Here is a 14,117-nt window from a genome sequence, read left to right as displayed (position 1 = left end):
GACCAGACCCACCTATCACAGCAGACATTTTCCTATGCTAACAAATCTGTGCAGACATATATTTTGAAGACCAGGATCCTACTATACACACTGAGTTTTCATTCAACAATACATTGTGAACACCTCTGTAGGTCCATAAAAATAGACTGAAATAACATGTTCCGTGGCTACGTGGAATCCGACTGTACAGACCGCACATCATTTCTTTAACTGGTCTTCTTTTGTTGCCTATGTAGGTTGTTTCCATTTTTCACTATTACAAGCGAAATTGTGACAAATATTTTTGTGTAAACACCTGTTCACACATTTAAAATCATTTCCTTTGGATAAATTCTTAGAATGGAATTTCTAGATCAGCAAGCAGGCACACGTTTAAGGCTTTTGATTATTATTTCCAAAATGCCCTCCAGAAAGGATATACCAAGTTTAACCTTACCAGCATCGGTAAATAAAAGTGCCCACTTCCTTACAGTCTCACCAGCAGTGGGTGTTCTCATTCTTTACAGCGTTAGCCAATATAATTGGCAAGAAAAGGTAGGAGATTGTAATCTTGATCTGGTTTTAGGTCATTTCCGCTGAATCTCCGAGTACCCCACTTCGCACCTTCCCTGCAGGACACATATTGCCAAAATGCCTTCTACAAATTAGTCTTCATTTATTCTCTCCCCAGTGGTGTGAGTGTCCCCTTCTCTTCCCCTCAGCCACCCTGGGTATTAAGATATTCATGTTCATTTTTTTCAATCTGATAACTGGCCACTTTAGTTGAATGCTTAGTAAAATCCTGTACTTGACATCAACAGTGGATGGGACATCTGAACGTTGCCACTTTCAACTGCTGTGAGTGTTTCCTAACATGGTGACTAGAATGTCCTGCCAAGCCTCTTCCTTGCTCTCTGGCTCCAGGGTACCAGGCTTGGGAGAAGCCTTCAGGTACCCGTGGCTGCCATTGTCCGGGGAGGTTTTGCCCACAGTGACAGGTGACAGGGTCTTCGACTCCTTCTGGCCCTGCTTTGCTTGCAGTGGCACCTGGCATTCAGTCTAGGTGGAACAGTCTGTGTTCTAAGAACACCGGCATCCTGGAGGAGGTGGGTTTTCTCCTGTTTGAGACAGATGGAAAGTGCCAAAAAGAGAATGGATGAGTACTTGCCCTAGGATTCTCTGGCGGGCACTGGGCTGTAAGGAGAGGGCAGCTTTGAGTCCTGACTGGTGAGGCCTAGTGTTTATATTTTCCATGAGCCTCTCTTTTGATAGCTAGGTCTCAAATCATGATTGACACCTACCTGTTCAGCGGGCTTCCGGGAACTGGCAAGGAACTCGGTTACCATCTGTGATGTTGTCTCTATTAGCAAGAAACTGTTCAAGTTTGAGCCGACTTCCTTGGAAACTTTCAAGCCCAGCCTTATTACAATCCAGACTCCCAGCTCTAGAATTTTTGAATCAGAAACTCTGAGGTAAGACCCCCATGCATTTGCAGCTGTAAGGATTGCCTCAGGTGATTTGGAAGCACTCTTAAATTTGAGTAAGAGCTCTCTTAAACCTCGTCTTAATCGTTCATGTGCATGAGTCGCCTTGGAATCAAATTGAAACGCAGATTCTGATTCTGTAGGTCTGGGGTGGAGCCAGTGATTCTTCATTTCTAAGCAAGCTCTCAGGTAATACCTATGCTGCTTGTCTGTGGGCCACACTTTGAGTAGCAGGGCCCTAAGTCAGGCTCTACTACTAACTAGCTGGGATCGCTTTGATCTTGGAGTGTGAGGTACAAAAGGGACCAGAGAATGCACCACAGAAGAGGTGATGTGGCAGTTAGGCTCGAGGTTGAGTAGAGTAGAGGAGAGATGGGAAATGGTGTTTCTGAGGGGCTACCTGCTCTTATGAAATTTAAATTTATAACTTACTCCCGCTTGGAGCCTCTGTAGGACTCAGTGTTTTCTGTAGTCCCAAACTCCTGGATCTGGATCTTCAAGAAACTTTTATACATACACATATCTATGTAACCACTCCCCAAGTCAAGATAAAGAACACTTTCAGCACCCCAGAAGCTTCCTTCAGTGCCTCCACCCAGTTAACCCCCCTCCCCCAAAGGTAACCACTATGCTGACGTCTAAAATCATAGATTACTTTTACCTGTTCTTAAATCTCATTGAGTGAAATGATACAGGATGCATTCTTCTTTGTGTGGCTTCTTTTGATGAACATTAAATTTTTGAGGTCCATCTGGGTTGTTGCGGCAGTCTGCCCTCAAAGAGGTGCCTTTAATTCTCTTAAAATATTTTGAATGGGGACAACCACAAAGGAGGTGGAACAGCTGATGGGAACGCTTGCAAGTGAACGAGGCAAGATTGTCATTGGAGCCGCTTTCAGCCTCCTCTTTCGCTCCCTCCTGGACTGCATTTATTGGCGCAGCCTAGACCTACGGAGACCGCACCTAAGAGGCCAGACCTCGGGTCTGCAACCCCAAAACCTGCAATCCCCTTCATCCAGCGACAGAGCTGAATAGAAGGCATGGTTTCTGTGTGCTCCTGGCATTTTCTCTTTTGACTAGAAGAGATACCCTTGCAGGAATAACTGTAATATAGGGAGTGTGAAAACATTAAAAGATTATTAACCACAAAAGGATATACGAGGTGGGAGGAGGCGGGGATAATTCTAACTGAGACACTTGAGGAAGACTTCAGAAAGCAGTTGATATGTCAACTGGGCTCGGAAGAAGAAATAAATCAGCCAGGTGAAGAAAGGAAGGAATTTCCAAGCAGAGGGACCAGTGGAAGAAAAGACAGGATGAGGTGTGGCATTTTCAGACAATGGCGAGTCAGCCAGCATGGTTGGAGCATAAGGCAGGAGGAGGTGAAGTGGGACATGGGGGTGATGAAGCCAGTAATAGAAAATGGATCTAAAGAGTAAGTTGAGCCAAACCGAGATGACCTTCAATACTATCCTGAAGATCTTGAACTTTGTGCTAGAAGCAGAACGAGAGCCACTGAAGATTTTGAGTAGAGCTGGCAATTTTAGCAAGATGGTAACTCTGGGGGCAATGTGAAGAATTAATTAAATGTGGCTAGAGAAGCAGAGAGAGACTTTGTCCTGCCTCACTGGGACAGGTAGCATGACAAAGGGGCTACCACATAGATTCCGGAGTCAGAGAAGCCTAGGTTCCAGTTCTGGTTAGAATTCTGGCCCTGCCATTTACCAGCTGTGTGGCCTTGGGCACATCACCTAACCTCTCTGGACCTGAAGAATGAGGAAGACAATAGCATCTACCTTCTGGTGATATTGTGGGGATTAAAGGAGATTATACGTATAAAGTAGGGGACACCGGGCCTGCCACAGAGCAAGTGCTCACTAACTGGCATCTACTACTGATATTAAAGGCATAACCCCAGGTTATCTTTGGGGTGCTGAGGCCTCTGAGAAGTAAGACTTTGTGCTAAGGAGGCTGATGCCTAAATTCTTTCTCTGCTGGGCCTGTAACAATTCCTTCTGCTTTGGCACCTGTTCTCTTTGGGGCCTTGGACTGTGCTTGCTGGTGCAGAGAGATTCGCTTTCTGTCCGCTGGATTGCTGGCTGCCTGGCTCGCGATTCCCAGCTGTTTCCCAGAGAGCCCTATGACTGAAGGTTGGGCTTCAAGAATATCTTTCTCTGCTCTCCTTTGTCAAGTTCACTGTAGGAATCCCATCCCTGGGGGGCCCAGAGCCCAGACAAAGGGCACTGGAGCCGAGTGGAGCTGTCCCAAAAGCTCAGCCCCGAAGCTCCCTGCAGCTGCTCAATCAGGGAACTCCTAGGACTTCCTGTGGGGTTTCTCATTTACCTAACCCGGCTTTTCATTATTGCTGCCTAAGAAAAATCTGGAGTCCTTTTTCCTCCTGAATATAAGTGACCTCTCAGGGACAGAGGCCCTGTTAGAGGTATTGAGAATTCTCCTTCCCTGCCACTTCAGTGATGAACTTCTGACAGGCACAAAATGCATTCTTAATCACCAGGACTGAACTGCATTCTATCACCCTTAACAGACAGAAAAGACAGCTCTGGGAGGTAGTGAGTTCCCCATTCTTAGAGGTGTTTAAGCTAGACTACGACTGGTTGTGGTGGCGGTGTGTGTACATGGGGGGTAATTTAGAGGTAATTGTTTTATGGGTTGCTAGACCAGATGATTCTCTAAAGCCTCATCTAGCTCTGAGATTCTGTGATGTACCTAAGCTCGCCTGTGGGTTTATTTGCTCACCCAAACCAATCAGCCAATCTCTGCACTGTTCAGCTGACAACACTATCTTATATCAGGTTTCCTGTAGAGCCTGAACCCCTCTGGTTTATGAAGCTTGTACTACATCACTCAAATTGTAATGGTCCTGACAGAAAATTTGATGAGGCAAGACTGCCCATCTGCTATACACTCATTAACTCTGCCCTGTGCCCATCAGAGGGCACATGGTGGGGACGATGACCTTCTCCACGTGGAATGTGCCCACAGGGCCTGCCACGGAGCAGCTGCAGGGGCCCCTCCTACTGATGTCCACTCTGAGCTCTGTGGACTGCTCTCAATACCAACAGGAAAGACTCATGGAGGGACCGAGACGGGACACCAGCCAGGGGCAGTAAGGCTTAAGCTCTAGGGCGAGACTTCCTGTGTTTAAAGCTTGACTGTATTCCTTACCAGCTGTATGACCTTGGGCAAATTATTTAATTTCTCTGAGCCTCAGTTTTCTCATCTGGAAAAGGGGCTAACAATTTTACCTGTCTCACAGGGTTGATGTGAGGCAAACATTGTTTAAGTATTTACTGTTATTATTACTAAGCAAGGTTTAATATTTATTTCATTCACTTACAAACTGAAAATAAATCCCAGAGTACTTGGTTTCTTTAGGCCTCCTGGCCTCCTCCTGCTCCTTTCCCCTCTCTTCCACAGTCACGTCAGAGAAACAGCTGAAGAACACTGCGCTGACTTGCCAGAAAGTCTATGGCTTACGTTTCCTTGAAGAAACTAGTTTAACAGGGAATAACGTTAAATTAAGGGAATAAACCGGCAATGACGGAATTCTTGGCATCAGCCAGAAGATAACCGAGAAGTTTGGGGAGGCGAAGGGCTTGTGGATCAGAAGAAACAAAGTTGCCACACAAGGCTGGTTATATAACAACTCCAAGGCCCCCCCCCCCCCGCTGTGTTTCCTTGACACTGAGTTCCTCAAGCGTTGGGAAGAGCTCTGTCTGAAGCAGGGTCTTGGAAAGCAGGGCTGCATTTCCACACAAAGGGGCTTGGCCGGATGGATATTGGCACCGGGGAGGGGGGACCCTAGGAAGGTTTGGGTCAGGGGTCAAACTCTGCTGGAGGTCTTACAGCCTTCGCTGGAGTCAAGCACGAAATTCCCTCAGTGCTCTCTGATGAAATGAGTACAGAGTACTTATTTCCCTGAAACAGAAGGTGGGTAACTAACAAGATCTCTGCCCTTTAGTTTTTTTTCCTTTGCCCAATAATGTTCACCCTCATTATCACCAACCTATATGAGGAGTTTGAGGGCATGAGTATCTGATTTGCAATGACACAAAGACGGTGGGGGAGAGTCTATATTCTGGATGATATAACCAGGATTTCCAAAGGCTTCTTCAAATATTATCTTCAATAAGTGTAAAGTGAGCGCCTAGGTTCAAAAAAGCAACTGCACAATTTCAAGACTAGGAGAATGTGGATTAACAGTAAGCATAGAGCATAGAAAGAGTTGGAAGGTTTAGTTGACTCAGCTCTATATTAGTCAACAGTATGATGTTGCTGCTAAAGCAGATAATTCGACTGTAGGTTGTATTAATGAAATGCAGTAGATTGACCAGTTGAAGCTGCTGATATCTGACGATTTTTGACCTCCAAAATGGCCATGGCATATGGTTAAAGAGAACACCAAGCACAGGATGAGGGATCCTAAACCCGGAGGACGTTATACTAAGTGAAATTAGCCAGACACAGAAGGACAAATACCGTATGATCTCACTTATATGTGGAATCAAAAAAGTCAAATTCATGGAACCAGAGAATAGAAGGGTGGTTAGGGGCTGGGGGTGGGGGAAATGGGGTACAAACTTTCAGTTGTTAGATGAATAAGTTCTGGGGATCTCATGTACAGCATGGTGACTGAAGTTAATAATACTGGATTTTTACTTGAAATGTGCTAAGAGAGTAGATCTTCAATGTTCTCATCACAGACACAAAAAATGGTAACTATGGTTCGGAGGTGATAGATGTGTTAATTAACTTGATTGTGGTAATCATTTCACAGTGTACACCTATGTAGAATCATCACATTGTACGCTTTAAATGTACACATTCTTAATTTGTCGATTTTTTTTTTTTTTTTTTTTTTTTTGGCTGCACGGCATGCAGAATCTTAGTTCCCCGACCAGGAATCTAACCCATGTCCGCTGCAGAGGAAGTGCCGAGTCCTAACCACTGGACCGCCAGGGAAGTCCCTAATTTGTCAACTATACCTCAATAAAGCTGGAGAAAAAAAGAAGATGAATATCCTTTGTGCTCTGCACTGATTAGACCACATTTAAGGGACTGTGCTTGGTTCTAGGGGACACTTTATAGAAAGAATTTTGATAAATATGCACAGAGAATTCCTACTATAATTTAGGGATTCAAAACTGTATTACCGAGGGAAAAGATGAACAAACTGCGGACAGGCTGGGGACTGGTGAGCTGTCTTCAGATATTGGAGGAGCTAGGAAGTGGGAAAGGATTGTTTTCTAGATAGTTTTGGAAAGCAGCAGAAAGACAAATTAGTAGGAGTTACAGAGCAGTAGATTTGTATTCAACTTAAGGTTTCTCATGACTGAGGCTTCTCTGGGTAGTGAGATCTCCATCAAGTGTTCAAGCAGAAGCTGCACGTTGCTGAGGGCATTTACGTACCAGAAAAGATTTGAACAACTTTATCACCTGGTTCCCTTGCAACTCAGAGGAGACTCTGTGATTCAGCTCCAAACGGAGCTAAAATCGGTTCAGTCCCCCTACAGGGGGTAGCTTTTTTACATCTTAGCATTTTGTTTTAGTGTCAAGCAGACAATAGTAATGCATCAGTAATGCAACTCCACTGGATTCTTCCAAGTCTTCAGTATGTTTTGTTTGAGCGAATTTAACAGTGATCTTCTCGAGATGCATTTTTAATCTGTACTGGAGAATCTGGTTTAGAAATTCCATTGCTTAAATTTCATGCTGTGTTGGATTTTTGAACCCACTTGAGAACTAGTAGCTAGACGTGCTGAAAAGAACTCAAATAGTGGGGTCGTATATTATTACATTATACTAATGGCAATTACTGTTTCTAAGAAAAGTAAATTAGAGTGAAGAACCAGAGGATTCCTAAATATCAAATATTTTTATGAGATAACATTTTGATAAACTAAGTAAAGATGAAACAAAATATTTCATTTCTCACCAAGTGCAGAAGAGTTTAAAAATTAAGGCACTGTACACTTAAACGGGATGCATCTTATAGTACCTAAATTATACCTCAGTAAAATTGTTTAAAATAGACAAAGGTATTTGGCAAAATATACTTTAGGTTTTCAAGGTTAAAGCACTTGAAAGCATGCTCAGCGAGCACAGTATTAGGCCAGTATAAGAGTATTTGCTCTAAAGTCAAACTGCTTGCATTTGTTACCTGGCTCCTCCACTTACTATGTCAATTTGGCCGGGTCATTTAACTTCTCCAAGCCTCAGTTTCCTTATGTGCCAAGGCAGCTTACGTGGAGGAGGTGGGGCTGGATTGATGGATAGCAATTTGATCAGGGTAAAAGAGAGGAAGGCTTTTCCAGGCAGAGAAACAGTACGATTAAAGGGCTGAATTTTTATGTCCACGGGACAGAGAGAGACTCACCAGAATGCAGTTGGTGCCGCAATACCTGACGTATACACAGTCTCCTGTTTTCACGCCTAATGGACTACTAAAAATACATGTAGAAGTTTGAGCGTGTGGAAAATTGTCTTGCACGATATGGGATAGAGTGGAGTGTCCCATTCCCAGAAAATGAAAAATAGTATTGAAAAACCCACATTAACCTGAAGGATACATTCACAGCCTTTTGTACACATTCTCTGTGTCAAAAAACTCAATCTAAAGACTAAGATTAATGAGTCTCTAATTTTGGACCGTGTGATGATTTCCATCTTTATCTTCATCGTATTATATGTCGAAGAGACCCGAGCTTCCTCTCACTAGTCCCAACACTTTTATTATTCTGTTTTCTACTTTCCATTCATTTATTACGTGGAATCTGCATATCACTTTATTATTCTTTCAATTCCTTCAAAGTATAGTTGACATACAGTATTGTGTTAGTTTCCGTTGTGCAATATAGTGATCCACCAATCAAACGCATTATGAACTGATCACCATGACAATTCTAGTAATCGTCTATCCCCACACAAAATTATTACAGTATTATTGACTAGATTTCTTACGCTGTACATTACATCCCCGTGGCTTATTTATTTTATAACTGGGAGATTATATCTCTTAATCCCCGTCACATATTTCGCCCCTCCCCTCTGGCAACCACCAGTTTGCTCTCTGTATCCATTCACTTTTATAAAGACCGGCTGCAAAATGAGAAGCTGCCTGAAGCTCTGTATCCAAACAATTAACGCTGCTGAAATAAGTGGCATCCTCATGAGACAGCCCCAAATTCCCATTCAGTGACCGCTCAGCAATCGGCAGTGGTGTGTAGAGACGGCAGTTCTAGGAGACCGACGTAGAATGGCAGAAGTGTTGGATGCGTGAAGGTAAGGAAGGATGACGCTCACGCCTGGAAAGAGGTGGGGTCTGAGGGTGCCATGTATTCTCGAATGTGCGACTGCAGAACAACAGAGCCAGCCATTTTGAAGAGAGCCTCGCTAAGGTCTTTGAATAAAGCTTTCCCAAGCAGGCCTACCATTTCATTTCGATTGTGAATGGAGTCACCCAGCTTTGGAGAGCAGCTCAGCAGCAACCACTCGAACTCATGATCTTAATTACAAACTGCCTCAGTTCCAGGGGCGCCCCAGCACCCGCTGAAGAATTTTTTTTTTTTTTTTTTTTGCTGGAGCACATTTTAAACAAGATTTTGGCGTAAAGATTTATATTTATCTAATTACCTTTTGCCAAAGAAAATGGTATCCAAGCCTCTTTCCTCTCCCCAGGCATATTTTTTCCAGAAGTAACTGGTGATGAAAGAGCCCATTTTCCACTCCCTCTTACCCATGCCGTTGCCCATGCCTCCCCTTTGCCTAAGCTGATCTGGGGGCTCCGCTGGTCATTTTTTTCCCCCGCTTCTGAAGCACCGAGTTAAACCAAAGCTTCAGGAGTGACCAACTTGGGAACAATGTGAGAACCTGTCTAAAGGACAAACATTACTAACACTTTGGTTAAATTCACTGGAAAACTATTTAACTTTCAGCAAATACCTACCAAAATGTAGAAATTGTCTAACACTCTACCTGTAGCATGAATACTATTAAGACCTCAAAGGAAAAGATGGCCATCGCAATTACTTTCGATTGTAGTGTGCTTTTAACATTTTTCAAAGCACTTTCACATCCTTGATCTCATTTTATCCTCATAAGAACCCTATGAGGTGAAGGAGAACGAGAAATATTATCTCCATTTTATAGCTAAAGAAACTTAACCATCACACACACACACACACACACACACACACACACACACACACACACACACTATCTGTGCATGTGAAAAGGCAAAGATGATGAACTTCTTTAGAACCTGAGAGAGTATGGGAGGACGGAGAGACAAAGGATAGAGAATAAAAACCAGTGCTTTGTTTAGGGTCAGGGGACTGATTGGTGTCTACTTCTTTATTCCCTCATTTTAAAAAAATCACAAAATAGACAGAATCACTGCGTGTTCAACAACTAAGAGGAAATCACACCGTATGAACCTCCAACGGTGGCTAAAAGAGGAAAAGCTAGACCTAGCCACTTGTCTTTAAATAGATCTCATGCTCACAAATACAGTCAAAGCACTTAGACTCCTTAGAGCTTAGCTCTAGGTTTCTTGTAGCACCAGACTTCTTTCTATTCCCCAGGGGGCAATGGGGGAGGAAAGAGAGGGAGATGCAAAGAAAAGGGATGTGCTGTTTAATTAAACTGGTAAATCTTTTTCCTTTGAGAAAAATATGGCTTCTTAATATTTGATTTTGCGACTTTAATATCAGCACAGACGCCAGAGAGTCGGTCTGTGTGTCAGCAAGGGCACTGCTTTTAAGGCTGAGGTAGCATATTAACACCTCCCGGGGGGTGGCTGTTTTACATGTGTCCTGTTCATAGAAACACAGTATAGGCAAGCCACCATTTTGCTGTCGTCCCTTTGCGGCAATAAAATGGTGGCACAAATGAAAACTTTCAGATCAAACACATTTCGGCTGTCCGTCATCATCTTTGGCTTCTTCCCAACTTGCATGTTGATTGATATTGAATGTTGTGATACCTAAAATAATTTTAAGGGATTTTCCCCCTGGATCTGGTCCTGTAATATTTAAAATGCTACAACAGCCACAGACATGTGATGCTTCTTCCGAAACACATTATATCCTCCCTTCGCAATTATAATTGCAGCTGTAAGAAATACTGAGAAAAAAATCAGCAACAATGAAAGCTAATTTTAACATAGACAAAAGATTTAAAAACATCTTTGAAGATGTCCTCCAGAAAACCTTTAGGACTAAGTCTTAAGGCAATGATTGTACTTATTTTCTAAGACCCTCCCCCCTTTAGTGGCAGAGGTCATGCTGTAATACGATCCAAAACTAATGCTTTCTAATTTTCATTAGTGACTAATTTAAGCCACAGAATCTGGAAGGTGTGCTGTAAATGCCCAGAAATCAATTCTAAAGGTTTTGGCATGCTGCTTTCTGCTGGGTGATGGTGAATTCTGCAGGTGCTGATTTTTTTTTCTTTAATGGTGACATCATCCCTTGAAAAGTGGTTTGCTAAGGAACACACACTGCTGGTCGCGGGAAGTTGTCTTTCCCTGTAGGAGTCTGAACACATCTTGGTCATTATGGCTTCCAATTGTTGATCCAATGCTGCAAGGCATTCAGAAAGGATCTTGTTCCAAATGAATTTCGACTTTCTATTTGGGCATATAGACTAGATCCAGATGTTCCTGAGTCTTTCTGATTTCCCACTTGTATTTCTCTCTGATGTTTCTTAATCAATGAACACCTCTGAATAAAAGAATGTTTTAAATAGTAGTCCCCCTTTGCAGTCAGCAGTTTCCCCTCCCTCCCTCCCTCCCTTCCTTCCTTCTTCCTTCCTTCCTTCCGTGTGTTACACATTTAACCATCCACAAGGCTGGAAAGGAATTCAGTGAACTTACAACTGTGTTTATATCACTCTAGATAACTTTCTGACCCTTTTCAGAATACCAGGTATAGTTTTGCAGAGCTGTAATCGCTGGGCACATGATGCTTTGTGTTCTGCTTTTTCTAATTACCATTATTTCGTGCAGACATTGCCACACGTTGAAACTAACCACCTGCTCAGTGCTCTAATGGCTGCACGGTGAACCACGGAGTTGATATGCTATTCTTGGCTTAGCCAATCCCCTTACTGTTGGACATTTGGGTTGCTTCCAATTTTCCTTTATTATAAGTGGCTTTGCTGTAAATATCCTTATAAAATTAGGTTTTGCCTTTTGGCTTATTTCCATGGGATGTAGTCCCATACGTGAGATTATTAGGTCAAAGGGTAGTTGGAGACGCATGGTTCGAGAGGTCTCGTATAAAGCTTTGTACCATTCAGCAGCTCCTGCCTGAATCCGTCATCCACGAGGCCACCCAATAGTTCCACTTGAGTCAGTCTGTCTTCCTGCTTTTCCTAACTGAAACATTGTTATTTATGGTTTTAGGGAATTTTTTCACAGAGATTTTTACTTTCTTATCCACAAATAAAAATACGAATTTGTGAGTGCTAGGGAGATGAGCATATCTTTTGAGAAAAAACACACATTAAAGACTCATTTGAAAGGAGTCAACCAATAGCCTCTGCTCATCGCACGTGGGACTGAGCTCAGTCAGAGCCCCACTGAGCTGCTAGCCTCCTGTGTGCTCGTCTGGGACTGGGCTGATTTAGTTTTTCTTTTTCTTTCTTTGGTGAGAAATAAAGCTTCACTGTGTTAAGACTGATTTCTTTTGGCCCTCACTCATTCATTTATTCATTCATTCATTCTACAAACATTTGTTGACTAATCCCCATTTGCCAAGCATGGTGCTAGATGCCAGGCGACTTATACAGCAGCCTCAGGTTACACACGGCTGGTTGAAGGCTCTGGGGCCAAACAGTGTCCGAGCTGCACCTTTGGGCACAGCTGGCCAAGCGCTGGCAAGCACAGACTCCATCCCAAACAGTGCACCTTTTGTAGGAAATTTTTAAATTGCACACACAATTATTTACAAGCTGAGCTCCATACCTTCGTGAGGGCTCAAGCTGTCAGCATAATATATCTCATTACAACCATCACTGGGCATGGAAAGGATTATTTTTCAAGGCTGTGAGTGCAAAACATCAATTAGTCATAGGAGAGAACAGTTAGCTGGCATGCGTTCGAGATTTTGCACCTTTGGGAAGGAGGGGAAATGCATTTATTTAATGTTTCATAGCAGAATCAAATGAAAAAGGAGACAACAAAACCACTCAGTTTGGGTTAGTTGATTCTTTAATCAGCTTCTCAATTAACTGCAGATGCACACAGTGAACAGAGAACAGAGACAGCTAGGAAGGTGGCCTTTTCAACATGCCTGCAACATTCACTAGGAGAATTACCGCACTTCGGCAGAAGGCTGCAGAAATCAATAGCAGCTTTCTCAGGCTTCAATTCCGGGAGCTGCAGCTGCCCTGGAAAAACTACCTTTCCTTGTGTCACCTTTGATTTCTTTCCTCAAACAAGAGAAAGGCCAGATTCAACAAACGAGTGGGTGGGGGGGGGCCCGGGGTGTGGACTGGAAGGGTTGCTCCGTATAGAAAACTTGGTAAGAAGCTCGAACCCGAAGCTCCTCCTTGCTCCCATGGAGGAATGATTAAATGGAGTGGTTTGGATCTGGAGGAAATCTGGGAAATGTGACTATGAATAGGGTATTACACGATGACAAGAAATGGTCATTAATTATATTTGCTATGAAAATGGCATTCTGGCTAACTAAGAAAGTGCCCATATATTTTAAAAACGTATCCTGAAGTACACAGAGGAGAAATGTCACGATTCTGGCATTTGCTTTAACGTAATTCAGCCCAGCACAGGTAGGCAGTGAAGAGATGAAGCAAGGATGGCAAAATGATAGTTCCTGCTCAGGCTGGGTCAATGGGGCTTAACTGTACTATTCTTTTTACTTGTATATTTTGAAAGTTTTCCTATTAAAAAGAGTTTTAAATGAGTGGCTTAATTTGAACACAGGTATATTTTTCTTATTGGATTCATAGGATTTTGGAGGCAGGTCCTTTGGGATGGCTAGTTTCAAAGAATTAAGAGCAACATTGCTTGATGTTATACGACTTTATATTACTGTCTGTTTTAAGCAAATTCACAGCTCTAGAAACTCATCCCTGTAGCCAGCCCACTTAAGAAATGCAGACTTATTAGAGATATACAGGTGCAATAAACGCACGAATCACAGTATAACACTGCAATATTGGGGGGAGTGGAATGTGTAGGAAATACCAAGTCTTGCTAAATAAGGGATAACACTGAGACCCGCTAAAGGTATCGGCAAAGATTAGGTATGATTATATCCTTACTTTTGCATACAATGGCAATACCACAGCAACTGTTAAATCACAGGGTAATTAATCTAAAAGATCTCCTGGTTTAACAAGTGTATTTGTAAATAAAATATGGTAGTTCTTCACTTTGGCAAGAAATTGGCATAAGAGTGAAAAAGTTAAAAACCCCTCCAGGTGACATGGAATACATTCTTTGGGGTCCTTTATAAAACTGTTTCCCCTTGGATTTGGAAGAGTGTTTATTGTTTTCATTTTTAAAATATCTTTATTGGAGTACAATTGCTTTACGATGCTGTTTTAGTTTCTGCTGTATAACAAAGTGAATCAGCTATACGTATACATATATCTCCATATCTCCTCC

Source organism: Physeter macrocephalus, chromosome 21 (genome assembly GCF_002837175.3).
Source record: "Physeter macrocephalus isolate SW-GA chromosome 21, ASM283717v5, whole genome shotgun sequence".
Lineage (NCBI taxonomy): Eukaryota > Metazoa > Chordata > Mammalia > Artiodactyla > Physeteridae > Physeter > Physeter macrocephalus.
This window is presented reverse-complemented; position numbering follows the sequence as displayed.